Here is a 16,552-nt window from a genome sequence, read left to right as displayed (position 1 = left end):
CTTTTTTTTTTTTTTTATTATACTTTAAGTTCTAGGGTACATGTGCATAACGTGCAGGTTACATATGTATACATGTGCCATGTTGGTGTGCTGCACCCATCAACTCGTCAGCACCCATCAATTCATCATTTATATCAGGTATAACTCCCCAATGCAATCCCTCCCCCCTCCCCCCTCCCCATGATAGGCCCCAGTGTGTGATGTTCCCCTTCCCGAGTCCAAGTGAGCTCATTGTTCAGTTCCCACCTATGAGTGAGAACATGCGGTGTTTGGTTTTCTCTTCTTGTGATAATTTGCTAAGAATGATGGTTTCCAGCTGCATCCATGTCTCTACAAAGGACGCAAACTCATCCTTTTTTATGGCTGCATAGTATTCCATGGTGTATATGTGCCACATTTTCTTAATCCAGTCTGTCACTGATGGACATTTGGGTTGATTCCAAGTCTTTGCTATTGTGAATAGTGCCGCAATAAACATACGTGTGCATGTGTCTTTGTAGTAGCATAATTTATAATCCTTTGGGTATATACCCAGTAGTGGGATGGCTGGGTCATATGGTACATCTAGTTCTAGGTCCTTGAGGAATCGCCATACTGTTTTCCATAATGGTTGAACTAGTTTACAATCCCACCAACAGTGTAAAAGTGTTCCTATTTCTCCACATCCTCTCCAACACCTATTGTTTCCTGATTTTTTAATGATTGCCATTCTAACTGGTGTGAGATGGTATCTCATTGTGGTTTTGATTTGCATTTCTCTGATGGCCAGTGATGATGAGCATTTTCTCATGTGTCTGTTGGCTGTATGAATGTCTTCTTTTGAGAAATGTCTGTTCATATCCTTTCCCCACTTTTGGATGGGGTTGTTTGTTTTTTTCTTGTATATTTGTTTGAGTTCTTTGTAGATTCTGGAAATGAGCCCTTTGTCAGATGAGTAGATTGCAAAAATTTTCTCCCATTCTGTAGGTTGCCTGTTCACTCTGATGGTAGTTTCTTTTGCTGTGCAGAAGCTCTTTAGTTTAATGAGATCCCATTTGTCAATTTTGGCTTTTGCTGCCGTTGCTTTTGGTGTTTTAGACATGAAGTCCTTGCCCGTGCCTATGTCCTGAATGGTACTACCTAGATTTTCTTCTAGGGTTTTTATGGTATTAGGTCTAACATTTAAGTCTCTAATCCATCTTGAATTAATCTTCGTATAAGGAGTAAGGAAAGGATCCAGTTTCAGCTTTCTACTTATGGCTAGCCAATTTTCCCAGCACCATTTATTAAATAGGGAATCCTTTCCCCATTTCTTGTTTTTCTCAGGTTTGTCAAATATCAGATGGTTGTAGATGTGTGGCATTATTTCTGGAGGCTCCGTTCTGTTCCATTGGTCTATATCTCTGTTTTGGTACCAGTACCATGCTGTTTTGGTTACTGTAGCCTTGTAGTATAGTTTGAAGTCAGGTAGCGTGACGCCTCCGGCTTTGTCCTTTTGACTTAGGATTGTCTTGGCAATACGGGCTCTTTTTTGGTTCCATATGAACTTTAAAGCAGTTTTTTCCAATTCGGTGAAGAAACTCATTGGTAGCTTGATGGGGATGGCATTGAATCTATAAATTACCTTGGGCAGTATGGCCATTTTCACAATATTGATTCTGCCTATCCATGAGCATGGTATGTTCTTCCATTTGTTTGTGTCCTCTTTGATTTCACTGAGCAGTGGTTTGTAGTTCTCCTTGAAGAGGTCCTTTACATCCCTTGTAAGTTGGATTCCTAGGTATTTTATTCTCTTTGAAGCAATTGTGAATGGAAGTTCATCCCTGATTTGGCTCTCTGCTTGTCTGTTACTGGTGTATAAGAATGCTTGTGATTTTTGCACATTAATTTTGTATCCTGAGACTTTGCTGAAGTTGCTTATCAGCTTAAGAAGATTTTGGGCTGAGACGATGGGGTTTTCTAAATACACAATCATGTCATCTGCAAACAGGGACAATTTGACTTCCTCTTTTCCTAACTGAATACCCTTGATTTCTTTCTCTTGCCTGATTGCCCTAGCCAGAACTTCCAACACTATGTTGAATAGGAGTGGTGAGAGAGGGCATCCCTGTCTTGTGCCAGTTTTCAAAGGGAACTTTTCCAGTTTTTGCCCATTCAGTATGATATTAGCTGTGGGTTTGTCATAAATAGCTCTTATTATTTTGAGGTACGTTCCATCAATACCGAATTTGTTGAGCGTTTTTAGCATGAAGGGCTGTTGAATTTTGTCAAAAGCCTTTTCTGCATCTATGGAGATAATCATGTGGTTCTTATCTTTGGTTCTGTTGATATGCTGGATTACGTTGATTGATTTGCGAATGTTGAACCAGCCTTGCATCCCAGGGATGAAGCCCACTTGATCATGGTGGATAAGCTTTTTGATGTGCTGCTGAATCCGGTTTGCCAGTATTTTATTGAGGATTTTTGCATCGATGTTCATCAGGGAGATTGGTCTAAAATTCTCTTTTTTTGTTGTGTCTCTGCCAGGCTTTGGTATCAGGATGATGCTGGCCTCATAAAATGAGTTAGGGAGGATTCCCTCTTTTTCTATTGATCAGAATAGTTTCAGAAGGAATGGTACCAGCTCCTCCTTGTACCTCTGGTAGAATTCAGCTGTGAATCCATCTGGTCCTGGGCTTTTTTTGGTGGGCAGGCTATTAATTGTTGCCTCAATTTCAGAGGCTGCTATTGGTCTATTCAGGGATTCAACTTCTTCCTGGTTTAGTCTTGGAAGAGTGTACGCGTCCAGGAAATTATCCATTTCTTCTAGATTTTCTAGTTGATTTGCGTAGAGGTGTTTATAGTATTCTCTGATGGTAGTTTGTATTTCTGTGGGGTCGGTGGTGATATCCCCTTTATCATTTTTTATTGCGTCTATTTGATTCCTCTCTCTTTTCTTCTTTATTAGCCTTGCTAGCGGTCTGTCAATTTTGTTGATCTTTTCAAAAAACCAACTCCTGGATTCATTGATTTTTTGGAGGGTTTTTTGTGTCTCTATCTCCTTCAGTTCTGCTCTGATCTTAGTTATTTCTTGCCTTCTGCTAGCTTTTGAATGTGTTTGCTCTTGCCTCTCTAGTTCTTTTAATTGTGATGTTAGAGTGTCAATTTTAGATCTTTCCTGCTTTCTCTTGTGGGCACTTAGTGCTATAAATTTCCCTCTACATACTGCTTTAAATGTGTCCCAGAGATTCTGGTATGTTGTATCTTTGTTCTCATTGGATTCAAAGAACATCTTTATTTCTGCTTTCATTTCGTTATGTACCCAGTAGTCATTCAGGAGCAGGTTGTTCAGTTTCCATGTAGTTGAGCGGTTTTGATTGAATTTCTTAGTCCTGAGTTCTAGTTTGATTGCACTGTGGTCAGAGAGACAGTTTGTTATAATTTCTGTTCTTTTACATTTGCTGAGGAGTGCTTTACTTCCAATTATGTGGTCAATTTTGGAATAAGTGCGATGTGGTGCTGAGAAGAATGTATATTCTGTTGACTTGGGGTGGAGAGTTCTATAGATGTCTATTAGGTCCGCTTGGTGCAGAGATGAGTTCAATTCCTGGATATCCTTGTTAACTTTCTGTCTCGTTGATCTGTCTAATGTTGACAGTGGAGTGTTGAAGTCTCCCATTATTATTGTATGGGAGTCTAAGTCTCTTTGTAAGTCTCTAAGGACTTGCTTTATGAATCTGGGTGCTCCTGTATTAGGTGCATATATATTTAGGATAGTTAGCTCTTCCTGTTGGATTGATCCCTTTACCATTATGTAATGGCCTTCTTTGTCTCTTTTGATCTTTGATGGTTTAAAGTCTGTTTTATCAGAGACTAGGATTGCAACCCCTGCTTTTTTTTGTTCTCCATTTGCTTGGTAGATCTTCCTCCATCCTTTTATTTTGAGCCTATGTATGTCTCTGCATGTGAGATGGGTCTCCTGAAGACAGCAGACTGATGGGTCTTGACTCTTTATCCAGTTTGCCAGTCTGTGTCTTTTAATTGGAGCATTTAGTCCATTTACATTTAAGGTTAATATTGTTATGTGTGATCTTGATCCTGCCATTATGATATTAACTGGTTATTTTGCTCATTAGTTGATGCAGTTTCTTTCTAGGCTCGATGGTCTTTACATTTTGGCATGTTTTTGCAGTGGCTGGTACCGGTTGTTCCTTTCCATGTTTAGGGCTTCCTTCAGGGTCTCTTGTAAGGCAGGCCTGGTGGTGACAAAATCTCTAAGCATTTGCTTATCTGTAAAGAATTTTATTTCTCCTTCACTTATGAAACTTAGTTTGGCTGGATATGAAATTCTGGGTTTAAAATTCTTTTCTTTAAGAACGTTGAATATTGGCCCCCACTCTCTTCTGGCTTGTAGAGTTTCTGCCGAGAGATCTGCTGTCAGTCTGATGGGCTTCCCTTTGTGGGTAACCCGACCTTTCTCTCTGGCTGCCCTTAAGATTTTTTCCTTCATTTCAACTTTGGTGAATCTGGCAATTATGTGTCTTGGAGTTGCTCTTCTGGAGGAGTATCTTTGTGGCGTTCTCTGTATTTCCTGAATTTGAATGTTGGCCTGGCCTGCTAGGTTGGGGAAGTTCTCCTGGATGATATCCTGTAGAGTGTTTTCCAATTTGGTTCCATTTTCCCCCTCACTTTCAGGCAGCCCAATCAGACGTAGATTTGGTCTTTTGACATAATCCCATACTTCTTGCAGGCTTTGTTCATTTCTTTTTCTTCTTTTTTCTTTTGGTTTCTCTTCTCGCTTCATTTCATTCATTTGATCCTCCATCGCTGATACTCTTTCTTCCAGTTGATCGAGTCGGTTACTGAAGCTTGTGCATTTGTCACGTATTTCTCGTGACATGGTTTTCATCTCTGTCATTTCGTTTATGACCTTCTCTGCATTAATTAGTCTAGCTGTCAATTCTTCCACTTTTTTTTCAAGATTTTTAGTTTCTTTGCGCTGGGTACGTAATTCCTCCTTTAGCTCTGAGAGGTTTGATGGACTGAAGCCTTCTTCTCTCATCTCATCAAAATCATTCTCTGACCAGCTTTGATCCATTGCTGGCGATGGGCTGTGCTCCTTTGCAGGAGGAGATGCGCTCTTATTTTTTGAATTTCCAGCTTTTCTGCCCTGCTTTTTCCCCATCTTTGTGGTTTTATCTGTCACTGGTCTTTGATGATGGTGACGTACTGATGGGGTTTTGATTTAGGTGTCCTTCCTGTTTGATAGGTTTCCTTCTGACTGTCAGGACCCTCAGCTATAGGTCTGTTGGAGATTGCTTGAGGTCCACTCCAGACCCTGTTTGCCTGGGTATCAGCAGCAGAGGTTGCAGAAGATAGAATATTGCTGAACAGCGAGTGCACCTGTCTGATTCTTGCTTTGGAAGCTTCCTCTCAGGGGTGTACTCCACCCTGTGAGGTGTGGGGTGTCAGACTGCCCCTAGTGGGGGATGTCTCCCAGTTAGGCTACTCAGGGGTCAGTGACCCACTTGAGCAGGCAGACTGCCCCTTCTCAGATCTCAACCTCCGTGTTGGGAGATCCCCTGCTCTCTTCAAAGCTGTCAGACAGAGTCGTTCGCGTTTCACAGGCTTCTACTCCTTTAGCTGAGCCCTGTCCCCAGAGGTGCAGTCTACAGAGACAGGCAGGTTTCCTTGAGCTGCTGTGAGCTCCACCCAGTTCAAGCTTCCCAGCGGCTTTAGTTACCTACTTAAGCCTCAGCGATGGCGGGCGCCCCTCCCCCAGCCTCGCTGCTGCCTTGCGGTTAGATTGCCGCTGACTGCTGTGTTAGCAAGGAGAGAGGCTCCGTGGGCGTGGGACCCTCCCGGCCAGGTGTGGGATACAATCTCCGGTGTGCCGGTGTTACAGCGCAGTATTGGGGTGGGAGTTACCCGATTTTCCAGGTGTTGTGTGTCTCAGTTCCCCTGGCTAGGAAAAGGGACTCCCTTCCCCCTCGCGCTTCCCAGGTGAGGCGATGCCTCGCCCTGCTTCAGCTCTGGCTGGTCGGGCTGCAGCAGCTGACCAGCACCGATTGTCCGGCACTCCCGAGTGAGATGACCCCAGTACCTCAGTTGAAAATGCAGAAATCGCCGGTCTTCTGTGTCGCTCGCGCTGGGAGTTGGAGACTGAAGCTGCTCCTATTCGGCCATCTTGCTCCGCCCTCCCCCTGAATAAGTTTTAACATAAAAACTGCAGAGCCAAATTATTCTAGCAGTAAAGATCCTGCTTCATAGGAATCTTAAAAGTTCATAACTATTAAAGAGTAAACTTCATCCTGGCTAACATGGTGAAACCCCGTCTCTAATGAAAATACAAAAAAAAACAACAACAACAACAAAAAATTACCTGGGCCTGGTGGCCGGCGCCTGTAGTCCCAGCTACTCCCGAGGCTGAGGCGGGAGAATGGCATAAACCCAGGAGGTGGAGTTTGCTGTGAGGCAAGACTGCGCCACTGCACTCCAGCCTGGGCGACAGGAGGAGACTCACTCTTTAAATAAATAAATAAATAAATAAATAAATAAATAAATAAATAAATAAATAAATAAAGTGAGTAAACTTTTCCTCCTACCCTGACATAGATTAAAAATAGCTTTCATTGTGTCACATTTTTTTAAACATTTTCAGGCAAGTTTTTTCTTTCTTTTTTTTTTTTTTTTCTCTGTTAAAAATATGTATAACTCAACCCACCTACTTAAATCAAAGAATCTTCAACTTTCTTTTTCCCATAGCTTCCATTTCTTGGATGAGATTTTTCCTTACAGTTATCTTAATATTTCCTGTTTCCTTACATAAAGAAAACTTCAGTCTGAACCCATTATAATCAAATTCTTTCTTGATGATTGCCTGATTAATAGAAAGATAGTGATTGTAAAGATCATGCTAAAATGATTTACATCTGTCTTTAGAAAAAATTTTGCCCTCATATATGAAAATAAATTAGTGATATTCTGGGAATTTAGAATCTTGCTCCCTCAAAGTCTGCCATACTTCTATTTCACATTGTTGTAATATACAGGGAGCAGTACATCTCCTGTTTTTCTCATCCACATCCTCACCCCTGCCTTTGAAGAATGATGAAAGTTTGGTGAGATAAGATCCCCCTTTAGAAAAAATGTAGATACTGTTTTCTTCAAAAGATTTTTCTCAGCTCATGTGTTCAATAATCATATCCTTTCCTAGATACTATATCAGCTTGCCAAGAATGGATGTGAAATTCACCAATTCGCAATTCTAAAAGTGTCTGGAGTGAGTAAGTCACATTTCCAATACATCTGACTGTCCCAATCCCTTCATCATGATATTGAAAGCCTTCTTAGATGATGAAACAGATGATTAAATTAAAATTAAAAAGTAGTGGGGTCTCATTTCCCTCTCTCTGAATAAATCAATGAGAAGTAGTTTCCTAATGACAGAGATGAAACACTAACTGAATAAGAGGAGGATAAATGGCACAAAAATAAAAGGAAAAATATTACAGCAGCAAAGAAATCTACCTATACAACAAAATAACATATCTAAATCACAGGGAAGTAACTGTTCCCAGTGCCAAGAAAACTCATGAATTATGGAGTATGAAAACTATAACAGGAAATATCACTGAAAATTTTCAAAGATTCCAACAGTACAAATATGTCAGCATTTTCTATGTCATATTTTGGCTAAATATCAGTGTATACTGAATATGTAGATATTAACACCCAGAATCTCTCACCTTAAAAATAAAAAAGACTGTGGCCACCCATGGTGGCTTTCACCTGTAATACCAATACTCTGAGAGGCAGAGGTGGGCAGATCACAATATCAAGAGATATCCTGGCCAACATGGTGAAACCCCATCTCTAACAAAAATATAAAAAATTAACTGGGCATGGTGGTGCATGTCTGTAGTCCCAGCTACTCAGGAGGCTGAGGCAGGAGAATTGCTTGAACTTGAGAGGCAGAGGTTGTAGTGAGCCGAGATAGTGCGACTGCACTCCAGCCTGGTGACAGAGCGAAACTCCATCTCTAAAAAATAATAATAATAAAAATAAATCAAAAAATTAAAAAAAACCTTTACTGCAAGGTAAAATAAATGAATAAATAAATAAGCAAAGTAAGAGTAAATATGAAAATTTCACTGATGTCTGAATCAACTTCTAGACCTTGAATCAAAAGTACGAACTTCACAGTGAGAAGAATGTTCACTAATAATATGCATTGCTCATCTCACGTTAATTTTTCTTTACCACATTATAAAAGACATGTTTTAATCAATTTGTTCAAACATCCATCCACTAAGATACCTTTATAAGCAGATCAAATCCTCATTTCCTTAAACTCAAAGTATTGTCTTACAATTTATACAAATATGTTAGGCCAGAAGCAGTGGCTCATGCCTATAATCCCAGCATTTTGGGAAGCTGAGGTGGGAGGATCACTTGAGGATAGGTGTTCAAGACCAGCCCGGGCAATACTGCAACATCTCCTCTCTACAGAAAAATTAAAAAACTAGTTGAACCTAATGGCATTTGCCTATACTCTCAGCAACTCAGTAGACTGAGGAGGGAGGATCACTTGAGCCCAAGAGATTAAGTCTGCAGTGAGCTATGCTCATGCCACTGCACTCCTGCGTGGGTGACATGGTGAGACCCTGTCTCTAAATCAATAAAAAAATTCATAAATAAAGGGATAGTTTCTTCATTAATTAATCTTTAAATCACACATATCCCCTAAATCCTGTAAAAAGAAGACTCAAACAAATTTCTAAACAAATTTTAATCCTTCATTTTAACTTCACGAAAACCAAAGTTTATCAAATCTATTCAAAAAGATAGATGCCCACGTATTTTAATACAATGGAATTGGACCACCAACAGAAAAAAAAGAAACTTGAAATGTAAATTCAATTTATCATAGAAGTACACTTATATTTTAATTCATAAGCTGAGTCTCTATTTCAATATACTAATTTTAATGATAGATAAATATAAAAAATGCTTCTTTTTGAAAACTCATCTTTCTCCTACATCATATTAGTGTTTAAGACAATTAAACTGAATATGTTGCTCCCTAATTCCTCCAATCACTGTTCTATATATTTCATCACATATAAAACTCACTTTATTATCCTCATGAAAACTTTATAGACTACATTAAGATCTATGTTATAGTTACCTTAATTTTCTCTCCAACTACTTTCTGTCTCCACAAATCATAATTAAAGCATTTCTCATATGTAATGGCATACACTGAAAGTCTTGAATTAAAGAAGAAGAAAGAAAAAGATCAACACTGGCTAAACACAATTGAATTACATTTTAGAGCCCCAAACTTAAAACATTATGACAACATATAGAATGGTTACTAAAGGTCCTTGGGATCAGAGAATCTGACAAGTCTTATATCACAGGGTGTTCAAGAAAACATTTATAAAAGAAACACATTACAGTGGGTGTTACATTAATGCTACAGTCCCTGTATTTTGATAATCTGAAATAAGAGCCTCCCTTTTTTCATAATAGCACCAAAATTTATAGGGCAGATCTTTCTTCCATAAAATCATTAACCTCTAAATAAAGCACCATAAGTGTTCTATTCAAAATCATTTTAAAGATATTTTAGCAAGACACTGTCACAAAAATAATGACTACATGATAGCTATTTTTTACATATATGCACACACAAACATATTTATATATCCATATTCTATTCAGTAATTGGACTTCATTTCTCTTTCTCAAAACAAGGTCACTACATTTCACAAAATCTTTCACCAAAATTAAATATTTGTTTTTCTTACAATTTAAATCTGTAATTTAAAGTGATATAAATTGACATTAAACATATCAGAAGGCAGTCAACCATTAAATTATTAATTTATTTGCTTACTAATCATAATGGAATCCCAGCAATAATCTGAAAATATAATTGAGAAAAATTTTATACCACACCTTACATCATTAGGCAGTGATCCTACTTTCTAAATGAAAATATTAGCAAACACATAGGAGAGTCTTACCAGATAAAAAATACAGAGCATAGCTACAACCAAAATTCTGGCAAATGGGTTAGAAAAGTCCCTAGAGGAGAGATGGGCTTGCTAACTGAAAGGAGAGGAAGAGTATTTCTGGAATATGGTACTGATTACAAGACTACAAAGGAGGTGAAGCAATGTCAGCCTGTGAGGCCCAGTCTGGCCAAGACAAAGTTTGGTGGGAAGTAGAAGAGAATATGCTAGAAGAGCACTGATGATACATGGGAGGTCCTGGAAACCAAAAGGAAAGTCAGGGCTTCAGCCTCAGAGCAAAGTGTATCATAGAGCTATTGAGAGAATTTCACAAAGTAGTGCTGTAGGAGAACTAATCTGGAAACTGTGGAAAAGGATTTGGAGGAAAGGGAGAAGAACAGAAGAAAGAGTTTAATTCTTATAATTGTCTAAGCATGTACTGGAGACAGGAGCCTGCTACCAGCATCAAAAACAATGAGACAGACGTAGGGAATGATGAGAACACAGTCAGCTGGTGGGAGAAGGCCATCTTCCAACACCAATGTCTCAAGGAGGGTTTTGTTCCATTGCCTGGTTTGGTTGGAAAGTGCATTATTTATAGATCTAACATGAATTTATCTCACAGACAACAGTAATTCAGAATTGTGCAGAATTTTTTAAACCAAAGAAAATAGTCAGAGAAAGCAGAATAACTCATTGAAGAGAATACCTGGTCTCACAGTCAGGAGCCCACAAATTTATTTCTGGTTTCTCAATCTGTGTTGCCCATCACCTTGCACAACTGAATCAGTCTCACTTCCCTGCAAAGAAAAATGGTAAAGCAAACTAATAGGACCGATGAAGTGTTATGAGGGGAGACACAAACTCAAATCGTTGAAAGTCCTTGAAGTAAAACCACTATACACATGTTAAATCACTAACAAGTAATATTTTCTAAATATACGATATGGACCTTCAATTTTGTCCAACTATATACATTTTTTCTTTTGACAAGGACACAGATGTCCAAACACATCAATACCAAAATTCACCATTTTTCCTACTTATTTTATCCTTCCATGTCAGTTTTGCTTCTAAGGTTAAGACCAATCACAATCTTGATAGAATTATGAAACACTATTTGGCTATAAAAGCTGATATGTGAAGTATTTCCATAAATTCAAATCCAGATCAAAAATTAAAAAAAAAATTTTAGTGGTTGCATTAAACCACTGGGTAGGCTGACTATGAGGCAAGGCACCCATATACTACTACATATTAAACATCCCTTATTTGGAATGGAAGCAGAAGTGTTTCAGGCTTTTTTGGATTTTTGGAATATTTGCATATACCTAATGACAGATCTTGGAGGATGGAATCCAAGTCTATACAGAAAATTCGTTTATATTTCATATATATCTTATACACATAGCCTGAAGGTAATTTTACACAATATTGTTAATAATTTTGTACATGAAACAAAGTTTAGGCACACTGAAAGCAAAGATGCTGTCAAGGAATGGAATTTTCCATTTGTAGCATCAGGTTGGTGCTCAAAAATTTTCAGATTCTGGAACAATTTGGATATTTGGATTATAGATGCTCAACCTGTATTCATGAAAACAAAGGGACAAATAAATGATAATTTGCATTCTGCATGAAACTCAAGTGTTAGGAACACCTAAAAGTAACTAGAGACAATTCAGGTTTCCTCTTGGCCAACTGGCTTGTGACTGCATGAACTCTGGGAGTCCAGCACCATTGTATGACAAAAGTAAAGCTTGTAGATTATTAGCTCATTGGGAAAGGAGATTCTGAACTTGTCCTTCTTAAAGACCTGTGTTTGTTCCAAAGAAAATATAATCTAATATATGAGTTAGATTCAGACTTCCTGGAACTAGGGAGACAACCTAACTAAATTATAAAGATACTCTGGAATATTCTTTTTCTGCTCCTTAGTTTCATATAGTGTCCTTACTCTCCCATTAAGCTATGATATTAAAATAAAAATAACTATGCACATATAAAATTAAAAATTTATTAATGCAAAACTATGGAGAAAACATTGGAGCCTAACAGACGTGTATTTAATTTTTTTTTTTTTTTTTTTTTTGAGATGGAGTCTCATTCTGCTGCCCAGGCTGGAGTATCGGCTCACTGCAACCTCTACCTCTCAGGTTCAAGTGATTCTCCTGCCTCAGCCTTCTGAGAAGCTGGGATTACAGGCACATGTCACCACACCTGACTGATTCTTGTATTTTGTATTGAAATGGGGTTTCACCATGTTTGTCAGGCTGCCTTTGAACTCCTGGCCTCAAGCGATCAACCCACCTTGGCCTCCCAAAGTGCTGGGATTATAAGCAGAGCCACTGTGCTAGGCCCCATTACAAATTCTATATTGGAGGTAATACCTCCAGCACACTATCACTAGCTATATCTTGAAGATAGAACCAAAAGGATTTGTTGATAGACTTGATGTAGTACATGAGATAAGAAAGGAGTCCAGGACAACTCCAAGGCCTGAGCAAATGAAAGGATATCATCAAACTAAGAAGCAAGGCTACAGATGGAGCAAGCTGGGTGGGTAAAAGGGGGAGTTGTGTCTCAGATATGGTAAGTGGAAAGATCTAGTAGGATATAGTGGAAAAATCTAGTAGGTCACATGTGTTTGAATCATAGAAGAGAGTTGGGATAGAGATGAATATTTAGGAGTGGTTGGCATATAGACAGCACATAAAGTCAGACAACAGGATGATATTATTAGAGTAGTGTGATGAGATAGAAAAGAACAGACAGAAAGAGGGCTGGGATCACTCCAATGCTGCAAGTAAAGAGAAAAGAAGGAGTCAACAAAGGGGACTGAAAAGACTGATGAGTGAGACAGAGGAACACTGAGAGAGTTGGGAATCTTGGAAGCCAAGCAAAATAGGTATACCAAGATGGGGAATGATCAGCCATGCCAAACACTAGTGTTGGGTGAAGTAAGGGGAGGACTGAAAACTGACTTGAGGGATTTAGGAACTTAGAGGTTATTGGTGACCTTGACAAGAGTAGCTTCAGAGAATACTGAGAGTGAGAACCTGAAGGGAGTAGCTTTAAGAAAAGCAAGAGCAAAGAATTGAAGATACTGTTCAACTCTTCATATTGTTTTTACTGCAAAGTGGCAAAGAAATTGGGCAGTAGCCAGTAGAAGAAGTTGCATCAAGAAAATATGAAAGAAATATCAGAATGTTTGAAGCTAATCTGAATAATCTAGTTGAGAGTGAAAACCACTGCTACAGGACAAGTGGGGAGAGCTCCTTATGAACTAGCCTAGTAGGCAAGAAGGATTTAGATTTTTGGCCTGAATGGAGAGTCCACCTTTGGGCAGGACCCAGGCTAGTTCATCTTGGTAAGATGACAGGAACCAGAATCTCTAAGTGTGACATGATCATAGTGGGTCATGGCCAAATAACAATAATGATAATCAGACCAATTGTATTGTTTCCTAGGGATGGGAAGAGAAAAGTCTTTAAAGAAGGAAGGAACATGCTCATCTTTAAATTACTGAATTATTCCAAAAAGATGGCATTTAAGCTAATGGAGGCTGTTTTAAACCAAAAAAGACAGAGGCTTTTGCTGAACAGAAATGGGGACTACAGAGAAATATTTAATCACTTTTAGAATATAAAGAAAGTTACAGAATATAGTAATAAGAGAATGTCTGGATTGTGGTATGAAAATTTCAATCCCAGGACACACACAAGTTAATATTCTTAATATCTTAGTCATTATTTGCTTAGTGTACCTTAAATCAATGATCCTGAAATATATTTAATAAGAAAACACTAATAGTAGAAATAGTGATTTCTAAAACCACTAGATGTTTTTGTGTGCCAAACCCTGTGCTATATGTAGTAGATCCACTCTCATTTAATCAGCATAGCAGTCCTCTGTTGGAGTATTATAATTATTTCCTTTCCCAAATGAGGAAGCTACAAGAAGTTATGTAACTTGCTCAACAAAGATTAAATATCAGAGCTAAAAGTTGAACACAGGTCCTTGCTATTAAGAAACAGCAAAAACCTGTATATTGACAGTAGACATTTTAAATTACCACACCAAGAACCGAAACCCAAAACAAGGATAACAATTTCAAATATTTTGAATGTACTAGAAAAAAATTAAAATACTGCTTTCCTGAATAAGAAAAATATTTCTTTTATCTAAGTGCAGCAGAAGAGCTTATGCTCAGGAGACACACTGTTAACCACTGTCTGCCATCTGGGATGTCCTCATATACTAACACTACTGTTACAATAAGGGAAAAAATAGAAAGAAACTGAAGCATACTTTGTTCCAAATATCTAGTTAACTTAAGATATCCTGATGTTTCTCAAATTACTACCATAATTTTCCAAATTATACCTCATTAGAAAATCAACGTATGTTGATACATTATATATTTCCAGTAGTCTCTACTCATATCACACTTTTATTAATTTCATCTTAATCTGAGTAAACAACATATTTTTAAGCCCAGCATAAAAAATGTATAATAAACCACCTGAACATAGGCTCAATCCCCAGCACCCCAACACCCCAACACCCCAACCTTAGCTTCCACCTTGGAGAGTACCAACCTTTGTCACTCCACCAAACATGCTGTGCTGTGCATTTATAGGTCTCTGCTTATGCTGTTCCCTGTGCTTGAAAATTATCCACCCATCTCCCCAAGCAGTGGATATGGCAAGTGCCCTGTCCAAATCCCTGCAACTACCCTGGGTATTGGCTACTAACAGCTCTCAGCTAACCCAGGAACGTTATATATTCCTGTCCACAGGCAATGAAGAACTGACTGGGGTATATTAAAAGCAACAAGAGACACATCAACCAATCAAAATCTATGGGATCTTAACTGGACGCTGAATTAAACAAACTATATTTTTTTAAAAGCTATGCTGCTTAAAAATAATTGGAACACTATTAATAGTTGATGATATTGAAGAATTATTATTAATTTACAGGTATAATAATAACATTGCAGATGGTAAAAATATATTTATGGATAATATGGTGTCTGGGATTAGCTTTAAAATAACACAAGATGGGGATAAGTGGATAGGAATGCATAGGAAAAATACTAGTTATGAGCTAATAACTGCTGAAGGTGCCAAATGGGTACATAAGAGTTTACCATACTATTCTCTTTATTTTTGTCCATTTCCCATAATAAAAAGTTTAAACAGAGAAACAGAAAAGCCCAGAAAGGGAGGGAGAGAGTCAAATATAAAACAGAAATGACAAACAGTGTCAAATCAGACCACACAGTATTAAATTTTCACTTATATTTGCTTAAACATCATCTGGAGTAAAATATTGAAATGAATAGATACCATTGGAATAAAAAAATGAAGATTCATTTAACTTGTTTTGAAATAAAACAAATTGAATACAATGAAATGAATTGATATTTATTTCGTGCAGTCATTATGAAGGCACATAAAGAAAAAAAATAAACAAATTCTACATCAAGGGCATAACTCCTGAAGTAAATCTAGACTTTTACTATGCTGTAAGTTAATCCCAAAAAATCCTAGTAATTATTGAAAGCTGTGCTTTACTTATATGACTTCAATTAATTCTCTCACAAATCCAATGAGGCCAATCTACTCATCATATACATTTTAGAGATAAGGAAACTAGGGTCAGTAGGTGACCCCAAGTCTCATTCACTCCAGCCAGCTCACTCCGAAGCCTAAGCCCCTAATGCAGTGCTCTGGGGAACAGGGCAGCACAGTGCCCTAATACCTTGCCACAGAGTTAACAAAGCAGCATCATTTTGGCAAGGAGTCTCAAATAGTGGTAGGTGCTCCAAACATCAAATTAATAAAATATGTGGCTGACCCAACATTGGTATCACTAGGCGGCCTTTCTGGTGGTTACAGTTTGTGTTATCTGTGCACACAAATCACAGGCTTGTCTGATTAACATTCAGTCCTATAAAGTTGTGTTGTTCCTAAAGATAAGCCTACCCAAGAACTAAATTCATAATCTAGCCCCTTTTGTAACAAAATGAACAAGTAAGTGGCTCTCTTTTTAGAATATCATGACAAACACAGGAAAGTTTAAATTATAAACTGCCAGATTTTGAGAATATAAGTTATTAGTAAAACCAGCAATCTCAAAATTTCCTTTCATGAAACAGGGCTTAGATTAAATATATAAGTAGAAAGCAGCATGATAAGGAACTGAAAACTAAATTAACATGGTTAAACTCATTTTCAGATAATAGCTTGCAAAAATATTTATCTGAATTACTAAAGAAAGACAACAGGATTCAGAAGTTATAAGAATGATCTCTTAAACTCTGCAACAAGTAGGGGTAAAAACACCATTCAAGTAAATCATCATGGGGCCTTCCCCAAGTCTGCAACCACATGGCTGTGTTTTAGACTGGGTGGAGTAGAGAACAAATAAACACAGTTTCTATTTTTAGCATGCTTTTTCTGGCCACTCTGAAATTTCCTAGTCACAAATTAGTGTCTGTTATCTTTTAAAATAGATTTTTACTCAAATAATTCATAGAAAACTTCTCAGAATCAGGAAAAGAC

This window comes from Piliocolobus tephrosceles, chromosome Y (assembly GCF_002776525.5).
Source record: "Piliocolobus tephrosceles isolate RC106 chromosome Y, ASM277652v3, whole genome shotgun sequence".
Classification (NCBI taxonomy): Eukaryota; Metazoa; Chordata; class Mammalia; order Primates; family Cercopithecidae; genus Piliocolobus; species Piliocolobus tephrosceles.
The sequence above is the reverse complement of the archived record's forward strand: the minus strand, read 5'-3'. Positions refer to the sequence as shown.